The 24,130-nt window shown below is 43.2% G+C and overlaps 1 long non-coding RNA gene across 1 annotated transcript in view; it reads left to right on the forward strand.

Annotated features, from left to right (window-relative positions):
- Nucleotides 1-24,130, forward strand: part of LOC128153974 (uncharacterized) — a 34,944-nt gene that overhangs the window by 5,734 nt on the left and 5,080 nt on the right. The window contains exon 2 of the long non-coding RNA XR_008239177.1: nt 23,757-23,864. This is a non-coding gene — a long non-coding RNA (uncharacterized LOC128153974). The remainder of the gene's footprint in view (nt 1-23,756; nt 23,865-24,130) is intronic.

A 24,130-nucleotide genomic window follows, 5' to 3' on the forward strand; every position in this document is an offset into this window, starting at 1 on the left:
GAAGAACCACCCAGTGTAGAAGATCAGGTTTGACACCATCTAAGGAACCTGAAGGTGCACAAGTCCATGGGACCTGATGAGATGCATCCACAGAGGGAACTGGCAGACGAAGTGGCTAAGCCACCATCCATCATATTGGAGAAGTTGTGGCAGTCTGGGGAAGTTCCCACCGACTGGAAAAGGGGAAGCAAACCCCCCATTTTTAAAAAGGGAAGAGAGGAAGACCTGGGGAACTACAGGCCAGTCAGTCTCACCTCTGTGCCCAGCAAGATCATGGAGCGGATCCTCCTGGAAACTATGCTAGGGCATATGGAAAATAAGGAGGTGACTGGTTCACTAAGGGCAAATCATGCCTGACAAATTTGGTGGCCTTCTACAATGGGGTTACAGTGTTGGTGGATAAGGGAAGAGCAATGGACGTCACCTACCTGGACTTGTGCAAAGCATTTGACACTGTCCCACACGACATCCTTGTCTCTAAATTGGAGAGACATAGATTTGACAGATGGACCACTCGGTGGATAAGGAATTGGCTGGATGGTCGCACTCAAAGAGTTGTGGTCAATGGCTCGATGTCCGAGTGGATCCCAGTGACAAGTGGCATTCCTCAGGGGTTGGTACTGGGACCGGCGCTGTTTAATATCTTTGTTGGTGACATGGACAGTGGGATTGAGTGCACCCTCAGCAAGTTTGGCGATGACACCAAGCTGTGTGGTGCAACTGACACGCTGGAGGGAAGGGATGCCATCCAGAGGGACCTGGACAGGCTTGAGAGGTGGGCCTGTGTGAACATCATGAAGTTCAACAAGGCCAAGTGCAAGGTCCTGCACATGGGTCTGAGCAATCCCAAGCACAAATACAGGCTGGGTGATGAGTGGATTGAGAGCAGCCCTGTGGAGAAGGATTGGAGGTGTTAGTGGATGAAGAACTGAATATGAGCCAGCAATGTGCGCTTGCAGCCCAGAAAGCCTATCGCATTCTGGGCTGCATCAGAAGAAGTGTGGCCAGCAGGTCAAGGGAGGTGATTCTGTCCCTCTGCGCTGCTCTCATGAGACCCCACCTGGAGTACTACGTTCAGCTCTGGGGCCCCCAGCGTAAGAAAGACGTGGACCTGCTCGAGTGGGTCCAGAGGAGGGCCACGAAGATGATCAGGGGGCTGGAGCACCTCTCCTATGAGGACAGGCTGAGAGAGTTGGGGTTGTTCAGCCTGGAGAAGAGAAGGGTCCGGGGAGACCTTACAGTGGCCTTCCAGTACCTAAAGGGGCCGACAGGAAAGATGGGGAGGGACTCTTTATCAGGGGGTGTAGTGATAGGACACTACAGAAGGGGAAACAGTTTTAAACTGCAAGAGGGTAGATTTAGATTAGATATAAGGAAGAAGTTCTTTACTGTGAGGGTGGTGAGGCACTGGAACAGGTTGCCCAGAGAGTTTGTGGATGCCCCATCCCTGGAAGTGTTCAAGGCCAGGTTGGATGGGGCTTTGAGCAACCTGGTCTAGTGAAAGGTGTCCCTGCCCATGGCAGGAGGGTTGGAACTAGGTGATCTTTAAGGTCCCTTCCAGCCCAAACCATTCTATGATTCTATGAAAGTGGACTCATTTCTACTCTGTTGAAATAACAATGTAGTTACAGGAAATAGGGGTTATTCTCAAAGAAGAACTGAAGGAGGCTATCAGGATGTTACCACTGGAGATGGGAGTCCAAGAGATGAGATGAGAGTAGGAGTAGGAATAGCCTTTCTGGAGGTATCTGCTGAGGCAACATGTATTCTTTTTCCTTTTTTATTGACTGGTTATCCTTCCCATGGAAAAGTCTCTAGGAGGGGTAAGATGATGCTGAAAGTAGCATCCCTAAAGAAGGTAAGAAAGAGGAATATAAGCAGGGTGTGGGTCCACCCGATTCACTGCCACTGCCATTCTCTGTGGTTTTAGGCCATATTACGATAGGACTTGGGAATGGCGGGATGCCTGACACCTGCAGTGCTTCCCTTCTGCTTGAGTCAGAATATCACGAGTAGTCAGAAGCGCTTGTCTCTCATCCCACTGGCTGCCCACTGGGTTGATTAAATTAGCCTTCCTTGCATGGGGGGTTGAACTACCAAGGACCTGAAGACAAAGCCCATAGCTCTAGGTCTCACCTGGATTTTCTGGCAGTTCTTGATGCTCAGCATTTACCTGAGGATGGAACAATAAGATCTATAGTTGAAATCAAAGTATGGTGCAAGCCCTGTCTCAGTGATGGAGTGTCTCCTTTCTTGTCCATGCCTGTCCTTGCTTGGCTGGGGGCAGACTGAGCCTTACATTACACTACTATGTCCATCTTGACTATGGTCTTAATACTCTGAATGTCAGTCCAAACTGAATAGTGGAGGATGTCTGAAGCTTTTATTTGATTGAGACCTGAGACCTCCTTTTTGATTTATCTCTTGAGTTTTCTAAATTTTCTTCCTGGGGGACCACTTCTAAGAATATTTAGAGTTTCTTAATCCTGGAAGTTTAAGAAATTCACACAAATATGGGTAGTCTTGGTATAAAGAGGGAAGAAGTGGAAGCCGTAATCTAGTTTCCAATAAACAGGAGACAGTTCTTCAAATGACAGAATCTTGGGATTTTGGGGGTATTTTTGCCATGTGTCCCAAATTGTTGACCACCTCTGCCGGGCCATATATCTCTTGAAGATGAAACCCAATCTAAAGTAAGCATTTATGTTTGATTATTATTTATTTTTTATGCTCAATTTAAACAGCTAAAATTGTGATCTAAACATTAAATTAAAACCTCGGCATGAATTGGATCGTGTATGTCTCTGTGTGATTGCTTTTACGTTAAATGGTTTACATGAATGCTGTTATTTATCTTGAAAGCAGGTTGACATGCATATTAATGAGACCAGGTGTTAACTTCATGCTGTTTCTTTCCAAGCAAGAAAATCTTTATATTAACTTACTGTTTTTTACAAGTATTTCTTGTAATAATTATATGATGACACTTTGTGCATCATAATGTTCCGACATCACAACTCTGCTTTTATTCTTTCCCTTCTTCTGAGTCTGTTGCTCAGCTGTAGAGGAATCGAACAGGGAGTGATAGCAGATATAATTCAACATAAGCTGAATACAATGATATTGAGAAACCTACCAAAATATCAATGAGACCAAATAAAGCACTGAGAGCTGAATCCCAATAGAGCCAGTGCTCTCTAGCCCAAAAGACAATCTTGGTGTATTCCTGGCCGTCCTTGACTACCCAGCTTTGTAACTGTTCAGTCACTAACATGACTTTCCTTATTTTCCCTAGTGCCAGAATATGGTACCAGCTCATGTGGAGTTGAAAAATGTTGCGTTGAGATTTGTGAGCTTGCAGCATGGATAGCTTTTATTTGTGACCTTTTATTTTAAAGACAGATAATGATGTCAATGATTTAGGTATGTTCTTGGACTTGTTGGAGCAGGTGAGGTAGTACATACAGCTAATCCTGGAAAGCAAAGACACTATCAGGTTGTAGAACTGCACTTCAGCTGTAACTCTTGCAGTGCTGACTTCATCCTTTGCTTGCACATGAGGCCTTTGGAGGCTTCTAAAGCTTCATTTGCCTCAGTTGGACAGCAGGATTCATGTGTGTTGAATAAATTCTACAGAATTATGCTCTGTACAGCTCTGGCTTAGCATGGTGAGCTTTTAGTTACCAAAGGAACAAGGAGTGAGTGTGTCTCACACCACTTAGGTCTTGCCTGAGCAGAGCTACTTGGATATGGAGGGACATAAGAAACAGGAGGAATTCTTCAAGATCTGAGCCGCACAAAGCAAAGCTAATTTCTGAGGAGCTTAGGAAGAAGGCCCGTATTTCAGAAACAGACCTAGCCCCTGTAAGAGTTCAATCTCAATTGCTTTGGATTTGGGGTTCTAGTAGAACTGTGTGGTTTTACTCTGCTTGTGATATCTGATTATTCATGCATATTGCAGTACTTGCCACAAGAACATTGTTTATCTGTGAGAGTTTGATCTTTCAAGATGCTGGATTTCATGCCCCTAATCTGGTCAACAACTTTGGTTCGAGTTCTGCAGGGGACTTAGGCATATGCTGAATGTAAGTATATTAAATTCAAGTTGAATAAGAGCCAAAATGCTTCCCATCTTGCAAGTTTATTCCAAGGCCAACTAATGGCTCAGAATGGGCATATTAATCCCTGCTTATGTAAAGTATTTGGATTGTCCCTATAGAATAAATATCTTGGTACATTTACATCCAACAGAGGCTTAATTATAGGTTTTAAAGAATCAATACAAGAAGTACGGAAATAAATATATCTTTAAAAAGAAAAAAAAATTAATGGTATTACACTTATTCAGTTCAATTTATTGCATATTGCCAAAGGATGCTGTATATATAGCAAGTGTATGTACTCAGGTTACAGAAATATATTGATTTATTAGTGTTGCTAAACTGAAATGGACATAAAACACAAAAGTATTTTAACAGCAAGCTAAGATATAAGCAGTAAGTTACGAATTATGTTTTTAAAAACATGTTTGTTTTTCCTTTTAATTTGAAATTATGAGCTCAATGAGCACTTAACTTTATTTCCAGTGTTAGTTACAGGTACTAATGGCTTAATTTACATTATGTTAAACCATTACATTAAACTCTCACTTAAGGAAATCTTTTCATGGGGAGTCACTAGGAGCTCTTCTTGTGTAAGGGGACAGGACCAGAATTTACAACGTATGGGAGTTGCCATTAAAATGTTAGCATCTTTTAAGGAGTTGGGGTGTCAGCTGCTCCCTAGAAGACAGGTTTTTTTTTTTACTATGGAATGGAGTGAGTCTACATAAATGTTTTGATAGAGAAGAGCCGGCTGTGAAGGTGGTCAAAGAAAGAGTGGGGAGCAGAAGGGCCTTGTGGAAATAGTTGATGAGTTTTTTCAATGGTGGGGGGAAGTGCTTGTCTATTTTTGTCAATGTTTTGAAAAATGTCATCAGCTCTCAAGGACTGTCAGCAGGTTTGTGAAGCTGGCACATTGGAGGGTGATAGAAAGAGAGCATTTGGCCTGTTCTTCTCACCTAGAAACCCTGCTCCTCTCGCCAACCCCCCGACAGCTGAGATTTCATTTCCTCACAAGTCTGTGAGAAGGGAGGAACAGAACCAGACCTGGAAGGGGCTTGCTAAGGTCTGGCCCCAGGCGTGGGCACAGCGTGCAGTTGCCTAGGGCAGGGAGCAAGCAGAGCAGATGGTGACCGCTCCGCTTGCTCTGTTGCACAAAGCTCCTGGTGGAGCACAGGTCCTTTCAGCCCCACCGTAGCAAGGGGAGCCTGACTCTCCAGAGCCTGTGTTTTGCATTAGAGCACGTGTGGCATTTTCGTGTAGCATCAGGATGCAGGCATTTCTCTTGAACGGAGATCCTCTGCGGGCACTGCAAGCAAAATTAGAGGCCTGACAGACTTCCTGACATGCAAGAGCAGAGTACTCGTGTACTGCAGGCATAGGGATGACTGAGCTGTGGATGTTCAGGTGTGTGGTCACCCCAGAGGACAAGTTGAGGCTTCCCAAAAGACTGGACTTCAGTGCATTCTGCACAGCTTAGCACATGGCTCAGTGGCTCTGGTAGGAATGTGTGGATGTGTGGCGGCTGAGCTGGAGATCTTTCCGGGGTTGAAATCCAGACATAAACTACAGCTATTCCTGCTGGAAAGCTGGAATGTGTGATGCCCTGGACAAAAGTCTGTTTAATATGGAAAGAACATGTTCCTAATTCAACTGGCTGTTCTCCTTGATTTAAGCTGAAGCTCCATGTCATGACTGGGATTTCCTCTGTGAGCTCAGGCTTTCAAGGTCTGTGTGTAACCAGGGACACTCAGCAAAACCTGCAAGAACAGAATTCTTTTGCTCTAAAGTTATTAAGCTAGTGAGACCCTGTAGGAGGATGGCTCAAGGACCCCATGGACAAAGCAGGAAGGAAGCAAGAAAGCTGATGTAAGCTGTGGCCAAGGCAAAAGGAGCATGATAAATTCGGTGAAAGTACAGTTGTGTTGCCTTGGCTGTTGCAAGCTTGAAAGATTAGCAGGTCAATGTATCCCAGCTGGGGAGGATGAGAAACAAATAGACTCATGAGTGGTCTTGTGAGGTTTGGAAGCCAACTGTCTTAGATATAAAAGCAAGAGTTTCTCTCTTGGATTTGTAAAGATCTTATAGCTCTAATTGAGGACTAGATGAGAATTTGAACTTTTAGAAAGACTTGGAGGGAAAAAAACCCGCGCTTTTCTGTGAGTGCAGTACTGCTACTAGGAGACAGATTTTTCACTGCTGGGGCAGGAAGTCCTCAAGGACACAGCTACAGAGCTGGCTGGGTCCATTATCCATGAAATGGTTTTCTCCAGCCCAGCTCTGCCTGAAGTTGGGATGTTGATGGGCCCTTTGCAGGCAAGCAGCAGGATCCTAAGCACTGTCAGGCAGGGTATGTTCTCAGGCTCCGTGGAGGTGAACTCTCGCTGTCCTGGGCTTGTAATATCTGAGAGAATAAAACCTTCACTACAGACATAACTTATCTTTTTCTGGGGGAAGTTCTTGGATGGGATTGCTCATCAGTTGAGTACAAAAGGACCCCACCACTAACTTCCAGAGTGAAAACAGCTGTTCACCAGTATTTTTTTAGAGAGGTCTCCCAAATTTATGCCTGGCTCCTGATAGCAGTAGTAACCCATGCAGCTGGCCTCCGATTCGTGCTGGGGCTACTGTATGTTGTATAGGGTTCTCAAAAAATCTGTTGAACTAAAGCACAGCATCTCTGCCTTATTCCTTAGAAGCCCATCTTGTTCTTTGTGAGGTGTTTCTTTGCTATAAATCCCAACCATTGAGATGTCTGTAGCTGACACTGGGTTTTGAAAGACAGCAGAGACTGATTAGGCTTTTCTCCAGAAATTATTCGTGGTTGAGGATGGGGAGAAGAAACCAATAGCACATGCTGAATGTGGGGGAAACAGTACACTGACCAAGGTGTTCACTAGCTGGTGCAAGAACACATGCCCAACCTAAAATGCTTTTAGATCTACTGGCAAGTTAGTATTATCACTGATTTTACTGTTGCCCAACTTTTCTCACTGTATAACTCTGCTTCCAATTGTCAGTAACTTTTCCATCCTTTCAACAGTGGGTTGAAGTTCCTTCACCTTCATTCCACCTTGTCAGCGCTTGATTCTTCTGGGATATTATGAGTGTGTGTAGTTCTCTGGATATTGAGTTAATCACGTACTCGCTGTCAGTCTACTGAAGTCGTCAGAAATGAAGTTACCCTTTAATTATGGAGAGGGGTGTGCCTTTTCAATGCTTCATTGACCCTTGCATTGCTTACATTGAACCTTAGGGCTGTTGGGAATGTCTTATTCAGAACGCCTTGGGGAAGGATTCTGGTTATTTTTATAAACACCCTTCATTTCTACTTTTGAAAGACTTCCTTTTACAAAATCTCCCTTCTCTGTAAAAAAACACTAAGTGGCCAGCCAACAAAATTCGCTGCCATCTGCAGTTTTTAAGAAGTGGCTGAAAGCATGGTTAGTACATGAGTTCCCAGGGGAGTGTCACAGGGGGTGAGGATGGTGTGGTAATTGCTGCCCACGAGTAAGACTAAGGGTGATTGCTTGGAGGAATAGTAACAAGAGATTTCTGCTTACAGCCATCCAAATTTGCTCTCCTTTGCATCTTGGTAATGAGCAATTTGGAGTTGCAGAGCAGCTTTATTTGTTTGCCCTGGTTCATCCAATGTACTAGGGTTAGCCTTATCTCCTGCCTTGTTATGGGGTCTTGGAGTTTTCAGGCAGTTGCTGCCAGATTTTTGCTGCCTTGGAGGAGCTCATTAAATCACAGTATGACTGCAGAAGAGCTGGAAGCAGCACAGTGAGGCAGTCATGAGATCTAGGATAAGGAGACTAACTTTATGGTATCACTCCTCACTGGAGGGTATAGCTAAATTTCCAGCTGTGGCCAAGGTCGCTTTTGGGATGGCAAGGCCCTGCAAAACAGGCTTGTGGTCCTGATTCTGGATCAAGATGGAGATTCCTTTGTTTGTCCTGCAGTAACTCCATGGATAGTGACAGCAGTGGGGCCGTTTCAAAAGCCTGGGATTTATACATAGGTATTTTGCTTTGAATCAAGTTAAATTTAACTAAAGAGAATTTTCAAGCTGGGAAGTTCTGATAATGTTGCAGACTTGAGGAATAATTTCTAGTGTTGGTTACAAAATGGACCAATTTCAACAGAACTGAGTTGGTCCGGAGAGATCTTGGTGCTTAAAAACTATCCTGATAAACAGATTTGAAACCCTGTTCTGAGCTGGGTAGAAAAAGGTATGTCTCCAGATTTTTCATTTCTTTCTAGATTTTTCTTTCCCTAGCTGAATTAGCAGATATGATGTCTTGCTGGTTTTGTGATAGCATGCAGCTGGCAACTTCTACTTTTGCTGTTATTTGAAATACTGCAAAGTGAAACAAAATCATTTGGGCTTGAAATGAGTAGTTCAAGCCAAAACAAATTGTTACCATTTATTGAATATATATACACACACATTTATATATATGTAAAAATATATTAAAATATATATATATATTTTTTTTTAACAAATTGCTTCAGGTCTACCTGAAGTATTTTTTCTCTTCCCAGCTGAACTACTGATCTAAAAAGATCAGTTATTCACACTTCTCTATTGGTGAGGGATGTTTGCCTTTGTCAGATCGTCACGTTTGTAATGATATTGTAGTATACTGTAATAGCTTCTCTTTGACAATTCCCCTTTAGGGCTTTTCTTTACCCAGGTGTCTTAGAAAGCTGACTTTTTAAATTTAAGGATCCTGTGTTATCAACTTCAACCTGGACTATAACTTTACCACATAGTTGTTCAGCAAAAGCTTGAATTTCAGAAAGTATCTTAAGGCAGCTGCCTTGCTTCCCCTTTAGGCATGTTTGGTTTCTCCTCTGACTCAAATCAGAAAGAGTGGGGGGAAATGTCATAATTTCTTCTTCTCTTCTTTTTTAGTAGCCTTTTCATCAAACATGAGGAGCTGCATGTCTTTGTGCTCCAAATAGTGTTATCCTTAGGCAACGATAAGTAGAAAAATGTGTTTCTGCCTTGAAAATCTTATCACCTTGCTTTCAGATTCTTCGCTTTGCTTGTATCTGTCTGTCTGTGTATCCTTTGTGACTGGGCATGTACTATAACAACATTATTTATGTAAAGTACAGGAAAGAGCTGTACATTAAGAGTTCAAAGGCAGACTGTAATTCAATAGAGATCAGGCATTTCTTTGATTGCAGCTGGTCTGAAAAATGAAATGCAAATAATCATCATTTCCTCCCCTCAATTATTTTGAAAAATAGCATAACATTTATGTTTTAGAGATTGACTTTTTTGTTTTTAAATCTTAAAAATATACTTAAACAGACATGGCTATTAGGAAACTTTTTCAAATGTGTGGCTTCCAGTTAATTTGATATAAAGAGGACACAGTCCTGGGTGTACTGCTGCCTCTGTGGGGAAAAACAGGTTAAGAGTTCCTGGGATACCAGAGGCCTCCCCAGGCCCTAAGTAATGGAGCAGTCTTTACTGGGATGCAGCTGGCTGGAGAGTCAGTCAGACTTGAATGACCTGAATGGAAGAAACTATTTATTTTGCTTCTCCAATCTGCCCTCTGAGGAGAAGGAGATTTTCCTACACTGCTTGGGTCTGAGTAAGGGCTCTGTAGGTTCAGACATCTCAGGACACCCAGGGGTGGTGGGGCTGTGAGGGTGAGGGGTGCTGTGGTGAGGACAAGGAGGATGGAGTAAGAGGACTGCTGGGCAGTGAGCTGGGCTGCCAGAGGAGGGCAGGACCCTGCACCTCCCTGGTGCTGAACAGGGGGGGAGAGGGGAGGAGATGCAGGTGTCGTAGTCATTTTTTTTAATCTGAGCCAATGGGACATTGATGGGGCTGATTTCAGTGCAGGACATTTAGGGCGATGTGAGATGTTTCACATGCCAGGTGATGTTAATGGGGCCTGTGTACCTGACTGGGAGGTGATGGGACACCCCAGCTTCTTTAGGTATACCTACCTCCATTAGTGAATAAGCCCCCAGCAGGGCAAGCCCAGAGAAGAGAGCAATCATTTCTCCTCTGGTGCAGAGCTGGTCCCCAGGAGATTTCCCTGGCTGTTGCTAGAAGAGTGGTTGATCCATCTAGTCTCCTGCACAATCTCTGTGCATGGTGGGAAGCCTCCGCTGAGAGTGGCCAGAGGTTGCACATCTCTTGCCATGTTCCTCTGAATTTTGCCCCGTGGCTGATGCTGAGGGGCAGTTTGTTCCTCCAAGACGTGGGGTAAGACTTCCCCTTGGTAAGCAGGCACTGGGCAGGAATCCAAAGTAGCTGGCAATGCCTCAGTACTGTGCGTCTTACAATTTCAGCATCTTCTGATATAGCTTTAACGCAGTACGGAGGAGGGTGACAACTGGGTACATTCTGCACCTGGATTGTCATCACTCCTTGCCCCAAAATTAAGGACTTTTGCTTACGAATATCAGAGCAGTACTGAAATAAGGAATCATTTAGCACTGAGCACCTCCTGCTGTCTCTGTTTCTCCATTCCTGCACCAAATGAGGAGTTGTCTAACTAGTGTATGATGGTACCATGAAATACTGAACTGGGGATGCAGTCCTAATGTTCCACCAGGTACTGTAAGCAGCACAGCAAAATGATTAATGAGACCTGGCCCTAGCTCTGTTGAAGCCAGATCTGTTGGGCTGCACAGTTTCTTCTTTTTTGGAATATTCTGCTTAGCAGCATGTTGCCATACAGACTCATCAGCAAATGAGTAGCAGATGGAGCAGTGACACATTTTATCTTGCAGCAGCAGGGACATTGTATGTGCTAGGAGAATTCAGAGAAGTTAGTTTCATGTGAAGTATGTGATGAAGAAAAGCTGCTCATCGTTTTTCTTTCTCTGCAAAATTGCAGATGGACAAACAGAGAGGAAAGTGGTTGTCTCAAGCAAGGCAGGAACAAAGAATGAAATGTTCAAGAAGTTAAAATTAAAAAACCCCTGCTGTGGTAATGACAGACATCTCTGGCTCCTATGCCCAACTGTTACACCATGGCTTAGTTTTTGTTTCAGATAGTATCCTTTCAATCAGGGCTTTACAAATATATAGGTGGAGTTACTGTTCTTTAAATGCCAGATGCTGCCTATCATCAAGGGCAGTTAATCCATACCCTGGACCTTATATAAATTGATTCCTCTACCCCTCATAATATATAGCAGATGAGACATTGTAAAGGAAAATCTGAAAATGAATCTGAGCTGAGACTGAGTTTCAGGATTGTTTGGTTCCTGGGCTCTGCCCACACATGCCTTTTCTTCCTCTAAGCTCCATGCGCCATAATGTTTACTAGGATACTTAGACTGGAAATTGCTGATTGTGAAGTTCAAGCCTGAGGCTGGATCCTGAAGCTAACTAGACTGTGAGAAAGAGTAAAGCAGACATGACGAAGCAAGGTCTGTATTTGTCCAAACAACATCTAACTCTTGAAGATACAGTCATTGTCCAATGTGCATGTAGGGTTTAACCTGTGATAGTCCTAGCACTAAGATTTTTTTTTTTTTTTCCTCTGTTAACAGACATGTAAGGGGATGCTTTCTGCCTGGTTTATGTGGGTAGTGCTTCCCTCTCATTTTCACCCTGATATTCATGCTGCATCCAGGGAGTTGGCAAGTATTTTTCCCAATGACTATATTGATCTATATGGAGAAAGCATATGCAGTTGGCAGCATGCTCTGTGCCTTGCTGTTTACCAGGTACAAGGCACATCCATAGATGTCAATTTGCCGTGGCAGTGCTACGCAGTATTGGTGTATTTGGGCCAATGCACCCAAAAAATATCTCAGCCCTCCCAGAGTCTGATTACTCTTGAGACAGAGCTTGTTCAAATGAAGAAAGAGATGTGACAAGGTACCGGTAGCAGCAGGGAATGGGTCACAATAACCCAACTGTCCCTTTCAGTCCTTTATTTCAGTCCCTGCTGTGTCTTCTACAATAATTAATATCCTGTTTCGGTGCATGACATAAAACATAATTCAATAGTCTCCTCACTTGCTCTATCCTGTGACATCCTTGATGCACAAAGGGCTGTGACTTATAACAATAGACATATTGGGAACCATGTGCTGGTCTGCAAGGTGTGTCATGCTGTGCAGAGAGGGAGATGCTGGCAGCCAGAGGCAAGCCTGATGCTTCCTGGATTTAAAGGTGTGACTGCACTGCATCACCAGGGTCTGTTTGAAGTCTGCAGTGTGAAACGTGATGACTACCAGGAGAGGACAGAAGGTAGCAGGAGTGGGACACGCATGTCAACTCTAAAGCTTCCCAGACAGTAAGGATGCCATGGTGGGAAAGTGCTTCCCCCTCTCCAGCCCAGTCACAAACATTGGCCAAATCCTTTGGGACAGAGGATCTTTAACCATCTACTGCCGATCTTTCTGCTGATTGTGGTCTAGTAAGAAATAGTTGGATTTTTTTTCATAGTTGAATGCTTTGTTAAAGCACCCAGCTCTGCACACAGACAGCGAAGTAGCCAACGTGCCTACCAGACACACATGAATGAGCTTGGTGACCATGAAACCTAATAGTCCTGCAACAGCTAGGCAGAGTTTAAATAGATGTTTTGCAAAGAACATCTGGCCAGCTCTGAGCAGCAAATAACAAAACTTTCCTGAAGAGGCTCTGGTCTATGTGCTCGTCATGGAGTTTTGAGCGCTTTTGGAATCAGATTGGTTGTCATATAAAAACTTGGTGGAGAGGAAGACACAGCCCTTTTTATCCATGTGAACGATGTTTAGCTGCACTCTGAGATGCACTTGCTGCTCCCAAGCCCAGATCCTCTGCTAACTTTTATTCTGGGCAGAGCTGCTGACATTTCACAGTTGTAGTGGTGCAGCAGTTCACCCGGTTACTGCTTCCTTCTTCCAACTCCACTGGTGCCAGTGGCCCCTCCACAGTGTCTCTATCTGTATTAGTAAATTTAACCCTGCAAGGGAATGTTCATGGGACATGGTTGTCTGCACTGGTATGACGCATCATGCCTGCGACTTCTTCCCAACATGGATGCAAATGCAGAATACATGAGGGTGTTGCATGTTGTAAACATTTCCTGAGAATCCACTCAGGTCTGCTGCCTATAAATAATGTGACTCTTCTGAGTGCATACCAATGAAATCTTGCTGCTGCTCTATCATGTGTGCTTTCTTCTCCCTTTTTTTTGAGGTGTGTGTAGATATGGATACAGATCTGCACTTGTACACCAGGAAGTGATCAATATGATGTTCAGATATGGGAAAATTGGAAGTGATCACCTGTCAGGGTCATTACCTCGAGGTGTATGAAGGACGTTCTTTGAGAGATCTAGGTTAAGAACATGCGTTTCTGTGTATGTGTTCAGTCCCTTAAAGAACAAAAGAAGGAGCATTTATTCACACTTAGTGTGGATTTTGTTTTCTGAATTTCAACTGAAGAGAATAATAGAGCCAATCTGACCTCCTTTTTGGTAATATGCAACAATGATGCTCTAATGACAAGCACATAAGTCCAGATATTTTCTGCTCTCCTCTCTCTCTCCTGAAGATCAAAGACCATCTAATGACAGCCATAGTCTCCCATAGAGATGGAGCTGCAGGTTTTAGTATTTTGCCAATTGAAAACAATCAGACTTTTTACCGCAGGAGAGAAAGGGAGGCAGAATGGAGAAAAAGGCATTCTGACAACAGTCAGCAATTCTGCAATGCTCAGATGATCTGCTGAAATACTGGCCTTGTCACACCTGGCTGGATTGGGCAGAGCTGTAACAAGAGGACTTGTTTTCCCTTTGAAATCTTTAGGGTTTTTTTCATTGTGAGAGAGAATAATGAAGCAATTGTTAGCACATAGAGCTTTTACACCAGAGTAAGGAAGATACAGGGGCAAAAGCTTTAAATTGCCTGTCAATTACCTGGTATATTCTGAGAAGTCATTTCTGAGGCTTCATTCTGAGACACGCATTCAGTGTCATCAGGGAAGGTGTCACCATGCGCTTCAATCCCCAGCTCATCTTTTCCAGGACACTGACTTTCTGGTTGGATGATGGATGCAGACAGCCTCACAGAGCATGAAAGTGGGAGGAAAAGAGGGTGCTAGAGGCATGCATTGTTGCTCTTATTTATTTTACACCTAATGGCCAGAGACCTGAATGATATGAAGAGCTCCATCATGCTTTGTTGCTTACAAAGTGGTATCTGTGCTCCTCACACCCTGCCTCGAGGCTCTTCCTTGCTGAATAGTATTTTAGACTTCAGAGTTGGGGCAGCTGATCTGAGTACTGGCAGGTCATCACCCTAACAGACAGGGCAGGATGAGGGATTTGTATGTAGAGATGGAGTCTCAAAGAGGAGAGAGCAAGTGCCCTGCTCTTCAGGAAGAGTGGCAACTTCTGGGTGGTATGAAGAGAGACGTGTGTGCCTTCTGGGGAGGATGGGGTGGCCGAGGCTCGTATCTGTCACATCTGAGGCTGGAGGGATGGGAGTGGGTGTTTGGTAAAAGGTAAGGATAATTGGACTTCAAGCAGTGGTGGCTCGAAATGCACACTACTAAAAAAGCAGCAGATCTAAAGCAGCATGGAGTCCCCCCTGTATGATGACCAGGGAGTCGGGGAGAGGAGCACAGGCAGCCTGAAATCAGTCTGTGAGCTGTCAACGTGGCACTTAACTGCAGTTGAAGACTCCAAGGTAGTGCCTAGTGTTTTCATCCGCACTTTGCAATGGACTTCGTGCCTACTTTACAGGTAGACAATTAAAATGTCAAACAGCAAGATGCTTTTCCTGGTCACCAACATAGCCAAGGTTACAGCCTTGACCTCCACAGACCCAGTCCCATGCAATTCCCCGTTGGCAGCACTGCTAAATAGGTGGTCAGTTCAGTTTTAAGGGCATGGCATTCTCTCGGGTTATCCAGCATGCAGAATGTGAGGCTGCACACAACAAATGGCAGTTGTCTGAGCAGATGGAGGGGCAGTCTCCTTGCTGCCACCAGGAAGACTCCAGAGTTAATGCAGATAGAGGCATTGTGCTCTCTCATCTCTTGTGAGTTACAGCCCGGAAAGCAAACCACTAGAAACCCTGCTCTGATAATTATGTCATATGTGCAACTCCTTACTTAGGCAAAACTCTCACCAAAAGACTTTCTTCCTTCCCTTTCTTAGTGTAGCCTGTCCCTCCATCTGCTGGGGAAAGACAATTCGGTAAGTGATTTACAAAAATATGAAGACTTCCCTTTCTACTGCTCATGAGTAACTCTCCTCCTGTGCTGTGGTGTCTGAAATCCTCTGCAAAGCCGACTCCTAACATTGTCATTAATGTCTCTGGCATGGTTGGGAGGAATGAAGGATGAGCTTTAGCTGAACATTAATCTCAGATTAGTCTGGTTTAGTGAAAAAAAAAGGCAATTGCATAATTTCTGAAAACCAAAGGGAGACAGTAACCTATTCATTTAGATGTAAATCACTTTAAAGTGTTGCTCTCAGTTGAAATTTAGTTGTTGTTAAATTTGTCAGCTTAAAAATGCAGGGGGTGGGGGGAGAAGGAGAGATTGCAGGACTGCTTTCAAAACTCTTTTATAATCCTATATATTTAGAACGAAGTGAAATCCTACCTTGTGGTACTACTACAGATTTGTCTGAAGGAAAAGGAGAGAATATTTGCCTTCCAGTGCTTGCTTTGAACTTCTGAGCTTATTAGAGCCCTGAATCAATATTCAGTGCAATTTCATTACCAGTTGAGTGAATTTGGATTTTTCATTCAAAGTGATTATTTCCCTCCCTCTAGCTGTCAGTGAGATTCTTAAATACCCTTTTGCTCCAGACTGATCAAAACATTAGTAGAGCTATGTGAAGTTTGGATCTGCTACTCAGCACCAGATTCATTAATCTTTTGGGTTTCTGACAGATGTTAACTAAAAGCAGCTGTATGCTAAAACTTTCCCTTTAGTGATCAACACATAAAAGTATTAGGAACTGGGAGGAATAATACAGAATATATTATGTACTGTGAATGTATAGCTGAAACAGACAAAGTAGCTAGAAAATAAAATATAAAACTGTGGCTTGACATGATTCGTTATAATGTTTGAGGAGTATTTAACAGTTTAATTTTCTTAATGATTATAAGTGTTTGTTCTGAATATTTCTAACAGATATTCACAGAGAATATGAATTTTAGCATTTTACATCCAAGGCTGGAATTAATTTGTACAAAATTCCTCCGGTAAAAAATAGATTTCTTTAATACTTCAGGCACAGATGCTGCCAATTCTTTAGAAATTTCCACAGTTACCAAGAAAAATTGTATGTATTATAAGACAAGTCTAATAGATCATAGAGTTAGTCACTTAAACCTGCAGGAAACACATTTATTAGGGCTTAATCTGTATTATTAAGCACTCACAGGGAATTCGCTATTAAAGCATAAATCATTGTCACTGATGATCTCTAAAAAGCAATGCATGCTGACTGTGATCTCTCAATCTCCACTGCACAGAGAGGGGGCAAAACATAATTCCTAGATATGCATGAGTTCAAAGTGAAGTCTCTTGGGAGTAGTCTGCCTTGTCAGTCCTTGCCCCGAGCATCAGAAGTATTCACTTTTGGGTGAGCTTCTCAGTTTGCAGAAAGGCTTGGCCAGAAGGCAGCCTGTGGGGCCAGCTCACAGCCTGTTCAGGGGGGAAAATGTGCTGCGGAGCCTGCCTGGTGGCTGCAGTTAATCACGTAGTGGGGTATGCTTATATGGCAGCCCATATCTCTTCCTAAACGCTAACATCCTCTACCCTGTGCTGCATGTGTGGTATGATGTGTAGCCATGTAAGGGATGGGCACACCATAGCCCACCTGGAACATGCCTCCATCAACAACCAAGTGCTGTTGCTCATTATCACTTGATCAGTGTGACAGGGGACACTGGCAGTTGGACATGTGAAAGGCAGGCTTTTGGTCAGATATTCTGGGTTGGGGGAGAATGTGCAGTTGTGAACCTTACTAAATGCTAAAACACACCTCCCTGGAGCCAGGGACCTGTGGTTGGCCTCACAACGCATGCAACGTGTTGGATCTGTTCATCAGCCCTACAGCTAGGGCACGGCAGAGCCTCTTACGGACAGGATTTTTTGTGTTTCAGACCTCATTCTGCATTATAAAGTTGTCATTTCAGTATCTGGAAGGCACCATTCCTGGAAGGCTGGGGCCCCCTTTCCATGAGGTTTTTGGTATAGATAACCAGTAGTTTGTAACCTAGGTGTTAATGAAGTAATGTATGACTTAATAAATGTATTTGTTTGGAGGCACACTGAGCTCTGGTCCCCCTGGACTTCTATGGGTTAAGGAAGAAGTGATTTAACTTTTGAGAATGAAGAAGGGTTTACAAGAGCAAGTAACTGAACAGCACTAGGCAGTAAGTGGCAGTGTGAGCTAAGGACAAAATGCTTTGACCAGTGTGTCCTTTTGGACCTGACAGCTGTCAAGGACAGCATAACAGGGAAAAGACTTAAAGTTCTGTTTGGCATCAAGCAACAATCTTCAAGAGGGGCAACGTGGTAAATATTTTGCTGCTGGTCCATCCTGAAGGCTGGAGATTGGCATGTACGTCACGGCATTCAAACAGCACTCCGAGTATATGTTTGAGTTCTGTCTGTTAGGCATTTTATGTAACTCGTTCTTCTGATGGTGGTTTGATTTAATTCTTGTTTGTTTTAATATACTATGAATTCAATTCTCAATTGCAGTAAAGTATTTTCCCCTTCTTTGACAGCATGTCAGAGGCTACAAAGTATGTTCATATTAAGTGGTCTTAGTATTGTCAGAACGACATGAAGTGTCTTAGGTTGAGTGAGGAGAAGGTCTTTTCTTGGTGCAACTTGGTGCACAGAGGTCCACAGAAGTAAAGTCTGCTGAAGTAAATGTTTCTTTTCAACAGTGTCTGGAAAATTAATAACTAGTGTGATCACCAGACTGTGGCTGCAGTTCACATTTAATTCTCCCACAAGATCTGGGGAATTGGAGAAAGAGACTGAAAAGACTGTTAGGTTATCTGCAGCCTTTAATCTAGAATCTCTTAATTGACTAATAGTAGGATTAAAATCAATCTGTTATTCCTCCTTTATACACATTTCCCACAGTCTTATTAAATCTTCTTTTAGATGGCTTTGAACAGAAAAGATAGAAATTATTATTTTTAAAAAAAGGCTGATCCAGAGTTAGAAAGTATAAGACTATGTAACATTAAAAATAGATGCAGAGCCCTGTGTCAGTCTAGTTTCAGATCCAAAGCCATACTTCTACTCTTGCATCTTTCAGAAGAAACACTTGGTTTAGCCTGGTAGGGATGTAATATATTGACATCAGTGGCATGAGTATAACTGAGATGAATTGGATTCCGCTCCTCACACTACTTCTTTCTTCAATCTGTAGTTCACCTGAGAAACTTGATTTGGTGTCAGACAGAGTTGCATGTGGTAAAGGGTCCTGGCATTTTATTGCTCCTGCCTAGATGATATTACTAATGTTTCAAGGAGTGCTGTAAAGCATGAAAGCAAGACATAAATTTCTAAAGGTATCCTAGCTGCTGTAAAACTATAAAATAAATGCGAACCTTTTGCATTTTCTGCGGTGATGCTGGGAAAGAACCTGACCGATTGACTGCTAATTCTGCTGATTGAAAATGGGGGACAGATTCATATTAGCCAGATGAAATCTAACAGGCAAGCTACCCCCTTGTTCTTACAGCTGTGCAATGTAATAAGGGAAAAACTGAAGGAAGTAACACATGCCTAGTTTTTTTGAGCTGACACTGGGCTATCAGTTAGAGCTGGCCAAAAGGCAGATTTTTCCATGTTGTAAAACAACTTTTTTTTTTAATTATATTTTGTGTCAGTTTGAATGAGACTGCTACCAAATATTTTGACACTTCTTGTGAACTGGATATCCTGGCAAAATATCATTTTGGAAATGCTGAAATATGTCATTGTAAATTTACTCCCCTTGGCCCACACTGCTTTTGGGCAAAATGCATTTCTCTTTTGCGGTATCACCACTGCTGACAGAAGCCATGAGACAGGCAGGAGTAGTTGGGGGTCTGATGATCTGGGGCTTGTTCCGTGCAACATGCTCTGAGCCGTGGGCCCCACGGGCTCCTCGGTGTCAGCCAGGCACGTGTCAAGGCAGTGCCACTGCTGGCTGAGGCTGCCCTGCTCCGTCTCCTCCCCTGCTACCCTTCCTCCCCTAGTTTACTCAGGTTGGCTCTGGTCTTGCCCATTTGTCATTCAGGACCCCTTTTTGTGGTAAGGAGTTCTGGTTTCCTGAACGTAGGCCCATCCTCTGCATACACACTCAGTGTCATCTTGCCTTGCCACGGTCCTTGGTTTCTGTGGCCACGACTACGCTGAACAGGTTCTTCGTACCTCTGCACTTAATTGCAGCCTAGCTTTAATCGCTAGATCTTCTTTTTGGGTTGTCCAAAGTCAGTCAAACCTGTTTTGACAAATGTATTTCGACTTCATTGGTAGTATTTTGGGTGAAACTGGTTTCTATGGGAAGTTTCTGTCTACCTTGCTGTGTGCCATTTCTAGGATTAGTATTAGTATTGCTTTCAAACCTGCTCTAATTTTGGGAAAATTTCTTTCCTGTGGACCTTTTTCCTTGAAATCCCTTCTCGTCTCAGCCTTAGGTCCATCTTCTCTGCTTTGTATTATTTGCTTGGATGTTTCCACCGACATTTTAGATTCCTGTAAGAGTTAAGGGTTGTAGTACAAACAGTTCTGCTTTCATTAATGTAGGTGTTGCCCTGACCTTGTTAGGTGACCTGCAAAGTCTGATTTCCATGACATTATCATCTCCACTTGTGCCCATCTGAAACGTGCAGTCTGGCGCATATTGCAACTGGAGCTAAAGGGAGGGTCAGGAACTGTAGCCCTGCAGTTGAGACTGAAATGTCTGAACAGAGAGGTGCTGCACTTCACCTGACTTGTTCAAGGCAGAGATCAATTGATTTCTTACTTTCCTGGACATGCTTGCACAGCTTATTTTAAAAAAACCCCAAACAAACAACAAACAAAACCCCAGAACAACAAAAACACCCAGAAAACATCCTAAAGTGGTGCTTGATTACTTTTGGCTCATGCAATGTTAATTACATTGCCTGGGTGGTTTGGAATCTAAAAATTATGAGCTTCAATCTTTAATGAAAGACATCCCTGCCAATGACAAAAAGCAAGGAAACTGTTCACACGTTGGCAGATAATGGCAGGTTGACTTTAATTCTCATAAGTTACTGAAGGATTCCACTGCCAACCTCAAGTCATGCTACCCATCCCCAACTGCCACCATACACCATCAACTGCCTGGCCTGCAGTGTATGCCAAAGGCACTAACTCATCACTAAAAAAATAATTGAAAAGGAGGTATAAAATAGTATTTTGCACATTATTCTGTTTTCCTTTTTCATTTTGTTATTTGTTAGACAATGTTGCCTGGCACATTAGTAATAGTCACTGTTAATGCTTCACTAATTGTCAGTCTTTTCCCAGGAGGAGACACTGTTATCTTGATAAGGTGTTTCAAAATTGCTGCTAATGATTTAAGGTGTGAAATCAAAATATTTCCTTTACTATAATATGACACCTCATATTCTGGCAGTGATAACTTTGTGAGTACTGTAAATTATATGAAACAGGGAATTTTTTCCAAATAAAAAGTGGGATTTGTCTATTTTTTTCCAATTTGCTAAAGTTGGTAGTTATGCCACAATTGAAATTACCTAAATGATCAAAGTAGTGTTTTTCAACAAAAAAACCCTTCCAACGGTTTCAGCACTGAGTATTTCTAGGAAGTTACATAGCTGCACAGAACAGTTTTAGAGTCACTAGAAGACTGATTACTTCACCTCTGTTTCCTCTTTGTTTGAACCAACGCCAGAGGTTGGCAGTGTGCAAAGTGTAAGAGCTAGTTGGCTGGAGCTTCATGTAGATAATCCTGCAATGTTGTTGGGAGGCTGGGGAAAAGACTAGAAATGGCAAGATTTCTCTCTGCCCTGCCATGAAAGATGGACGCTTGCCATAGGACATGACAATTTGCTGTGTGGAGTTGTTGTAGCTCTTGCTAAGCAGGTGTTGCTCGATCTGTGCGGGAATTTGCAGCCATGTCCTTGGATATGCTCCTTGCTATCATTTGTATTTTCATTCATTGGAGATGCTGCTGCTGCATTCACTTTTTGGTCTGCAGCCTCAGTTAGTCCAGAAACTGAAGCAAGTAACAGCGTGGCACTGCATTAGTGAGGCCTCTGCCCTTCTAAATGCTATAGTGGGCATACTTTTGCTGGAGTCAGCCTTAAAAAAAAACAACCCCAAAACAACCAAGAAAACCAACAAAATCCACCCCAGATCTTGTTTTCATTTGAAGATGTATGTGCTTTGTTCCTCTTGTGAGTGGGGGCTCTTGAGACACTCAAGTGTCTTTGGGCTTGCGCTGATCAGCCTGCTGCTGCTTTGCATCCAGGTCCTGAGTTACGACAGGTATCTAACCTGGATTAGTACCTGAACAGGTAACAGTGCTGCTGGGTTGATGCAACACTAATGGCCCATGAGCTGTGTTACTTGTCTAGAGTTCTCTGGGTAGGGTTTAAGGTATTGACCTTGTTCTTGTGGCTCATCCGTCTGAGAAGTTGCTCCCCTCCCTATGCTATGCTGTTTTAAAAGATGATGGCCCACTAGGAGGGGCTTTTTGTTGAATGCTGTGATTCTTTGCTCTGAAATTGGTCTGAAGATGGTTCTAGCTTTAAAGTAAGTTTCAAAGCACATGTTTTCCATCAGGTCCTGCAGTTACTTTCTTTAGGTACACTGGGAATGTCCTGAATAAAAAATTCTTCCCTTATGTCTGCCTACCTTCTGGAAGAATTTCCTTGGCTCTTTCCATCAGTTTCCCAGGCCTGGGCCCCAGCCCCAACAGGGACACTGGGTAGGGGGGACGCTTTGCGTTCTGCACAGTTAGAGATACCTGCTATTTCCTCAGCTTTAGCAATAAAAACACATACAGTGCAGACAGAAGTGTTTAATAGTGAGCCCGAATAGTTGGAAGGTATCCAAAATGGTAAAGAAAATGAACATAAAAGAAAAATATAGCAGTGTGAAGTGATATGAAATAGAATGAGAGTATTAAGGTATAAAACTCAATGGAGGTTAACGTTTGGACAACGAAGAAATATTGTTCCTGAACTGATGTTGTCTTTCTCTCTCCTTTTTGGCTAATCTTATCAAACCTGTTGGTTAACACCGACTAAAGAGTATTCATAATTAATAAGTCTGTGGTCTGTTTTGTCTGTCGAGTTTGATGTTTGGTAAATTCCTGTAATCCATTAAAACTGGGACTCCAGTGCTTTGTAAGCCCTGAGCCCTGAATCTGTGCCACTCTGTGAGCTCTTCTGTTCCCTTCCCACTGTATTGTGGCTAACTGTGAAGGAGGGTTTAATCGAGGTTTAATCTGTGTTGCTAATAGATTATAGCAAGTGATTAATCGACACAGGATCTGTCTGATTGACATCAAAACTTGTGAGATGTTTTCCACCTCTGGGTTTTTGGGATCACAGTTGCCAGTTAGCACGTCTGCTGGTTGGGATGTCAGTTCATAGTGACTGGTCTCCATTTGGTTTCCTTGGCACTGTTATCCGCTTTGTAGACCTGGCTCACGCTAGCGAAGCGGTAGTCTGCTACACCAGAAAACAGCATGGCCTGCTGTTCTGCTGGATGTTGTGGCTCACCTTGAGAAGCAGAGGCAAGACGGTGCAGGGTACTTGCCTTGTCATGGCTGACACAGGCACTCTGCTCAATGGGAGCTTTTATTTCCTTGAGTTGTCAATCTGAGATGTTTTGTGAGCCCAAAATCCTCTTTAAAAATCCCAAACAAACAAAAAAATACCCTTAGGACTGAGGCAGAGCCAAATTGCGGAAATAAATTACCCAGAGTTAGACAAGCATAAACATTTTTTAAAATGACACAAATGTTACAGAAGGGGAAAAAGTGCCTAGTTTTGAAGAAATGAGAATTCGTCTTAAGGGTCTCTGATAATAGACTTAGGCTCAGCCGGGCGTGGTCCCAGGCAGCTTCACAGATACCATGTTCGCTACCTGCCTCCAGACTGCCTCTCTCACTGTTCTGAACGTGGTTGGGGAATTCTCTCTTCTTCCTTCCCTACGTTATTCAGTTTCTTGCTTTGTTTGGTAACTAGGGGAGGGCTTCTTCTATACCTCACCATAGTTGCTGCAAGCAATCATTTGCTGAAGGCTGGCTACAAACACCCTTCTCATCTTTGGGTTGGCTGAGCCCTAACCAGCTGTGAGTAGCCCCTTCATGGAGAAGGTCATCGCAGGCTGGAGCAGGTTGACAATCGCTGGCTTCATTCTGTTCTCTTTTGCTGACCTGCCCATCAGTCAGATGGTGTCCTTTCTGGCATGCATTGCCCCTTGTGCAATGAAGGGGTCATTTAATGCAAATGGTTTAGACAACGTGTTGGATGTGGAAGGAGGATGTAAGCTCTGCTTTTTCATGCCACTGTATTCCCAAGGGCACCATTATGATTTTTAAATTTTCTTCATAAGTTCTTTTTTTGTTTAGCTTACCACCTGCTAGTGATTGCTGTAGTTCTGCCTTTAACCATGTGCTCTCTGACTTTGCCCTGCAGGTTAATTTCCCCAGCAGGTTTGGCTGAAGATATTAAAAAATAGTATAAATTGTTATCATTGCAGTCTGCTAGAACATAACTGAACCTTGGCTCCGGTCTGACCTGAAGGTAAGAACAGAAGGCTGCAGAGCTAAGGATGCTTAGGAGCAGATAGATCTAACTTCAGAGTGGCGTTTCCCACCAAGATAAGTACAATTGCTAAGAAAGGAGAACACTTAAGACTGCTGGACAAGACTGCCATTAGGTGGTAAGATGCAAAGGCCAACAACAGCTATTGTGCTTGTGCTATCTAATGATCTGTACTCAAAACAGCACAGAGAAAAGGGGAAGCTAGATTTATTCATCCAAGATAAGACAATCCAGCCAATTGACAA

This window comes from Harpia harpyja, chromosome 18 (genome assembly GCF_026419915.1).
Source record: "Harpia harpyja isolate bHarHar1 chromosome 18, bHarHar1 primary haplotype, whole genome shotgun sequence".
NCBI lineage: Eukaryota > Metazoa > Chordata > Aves > Accipitriformes > Accipitridae > Harpia > Harpia harpyja.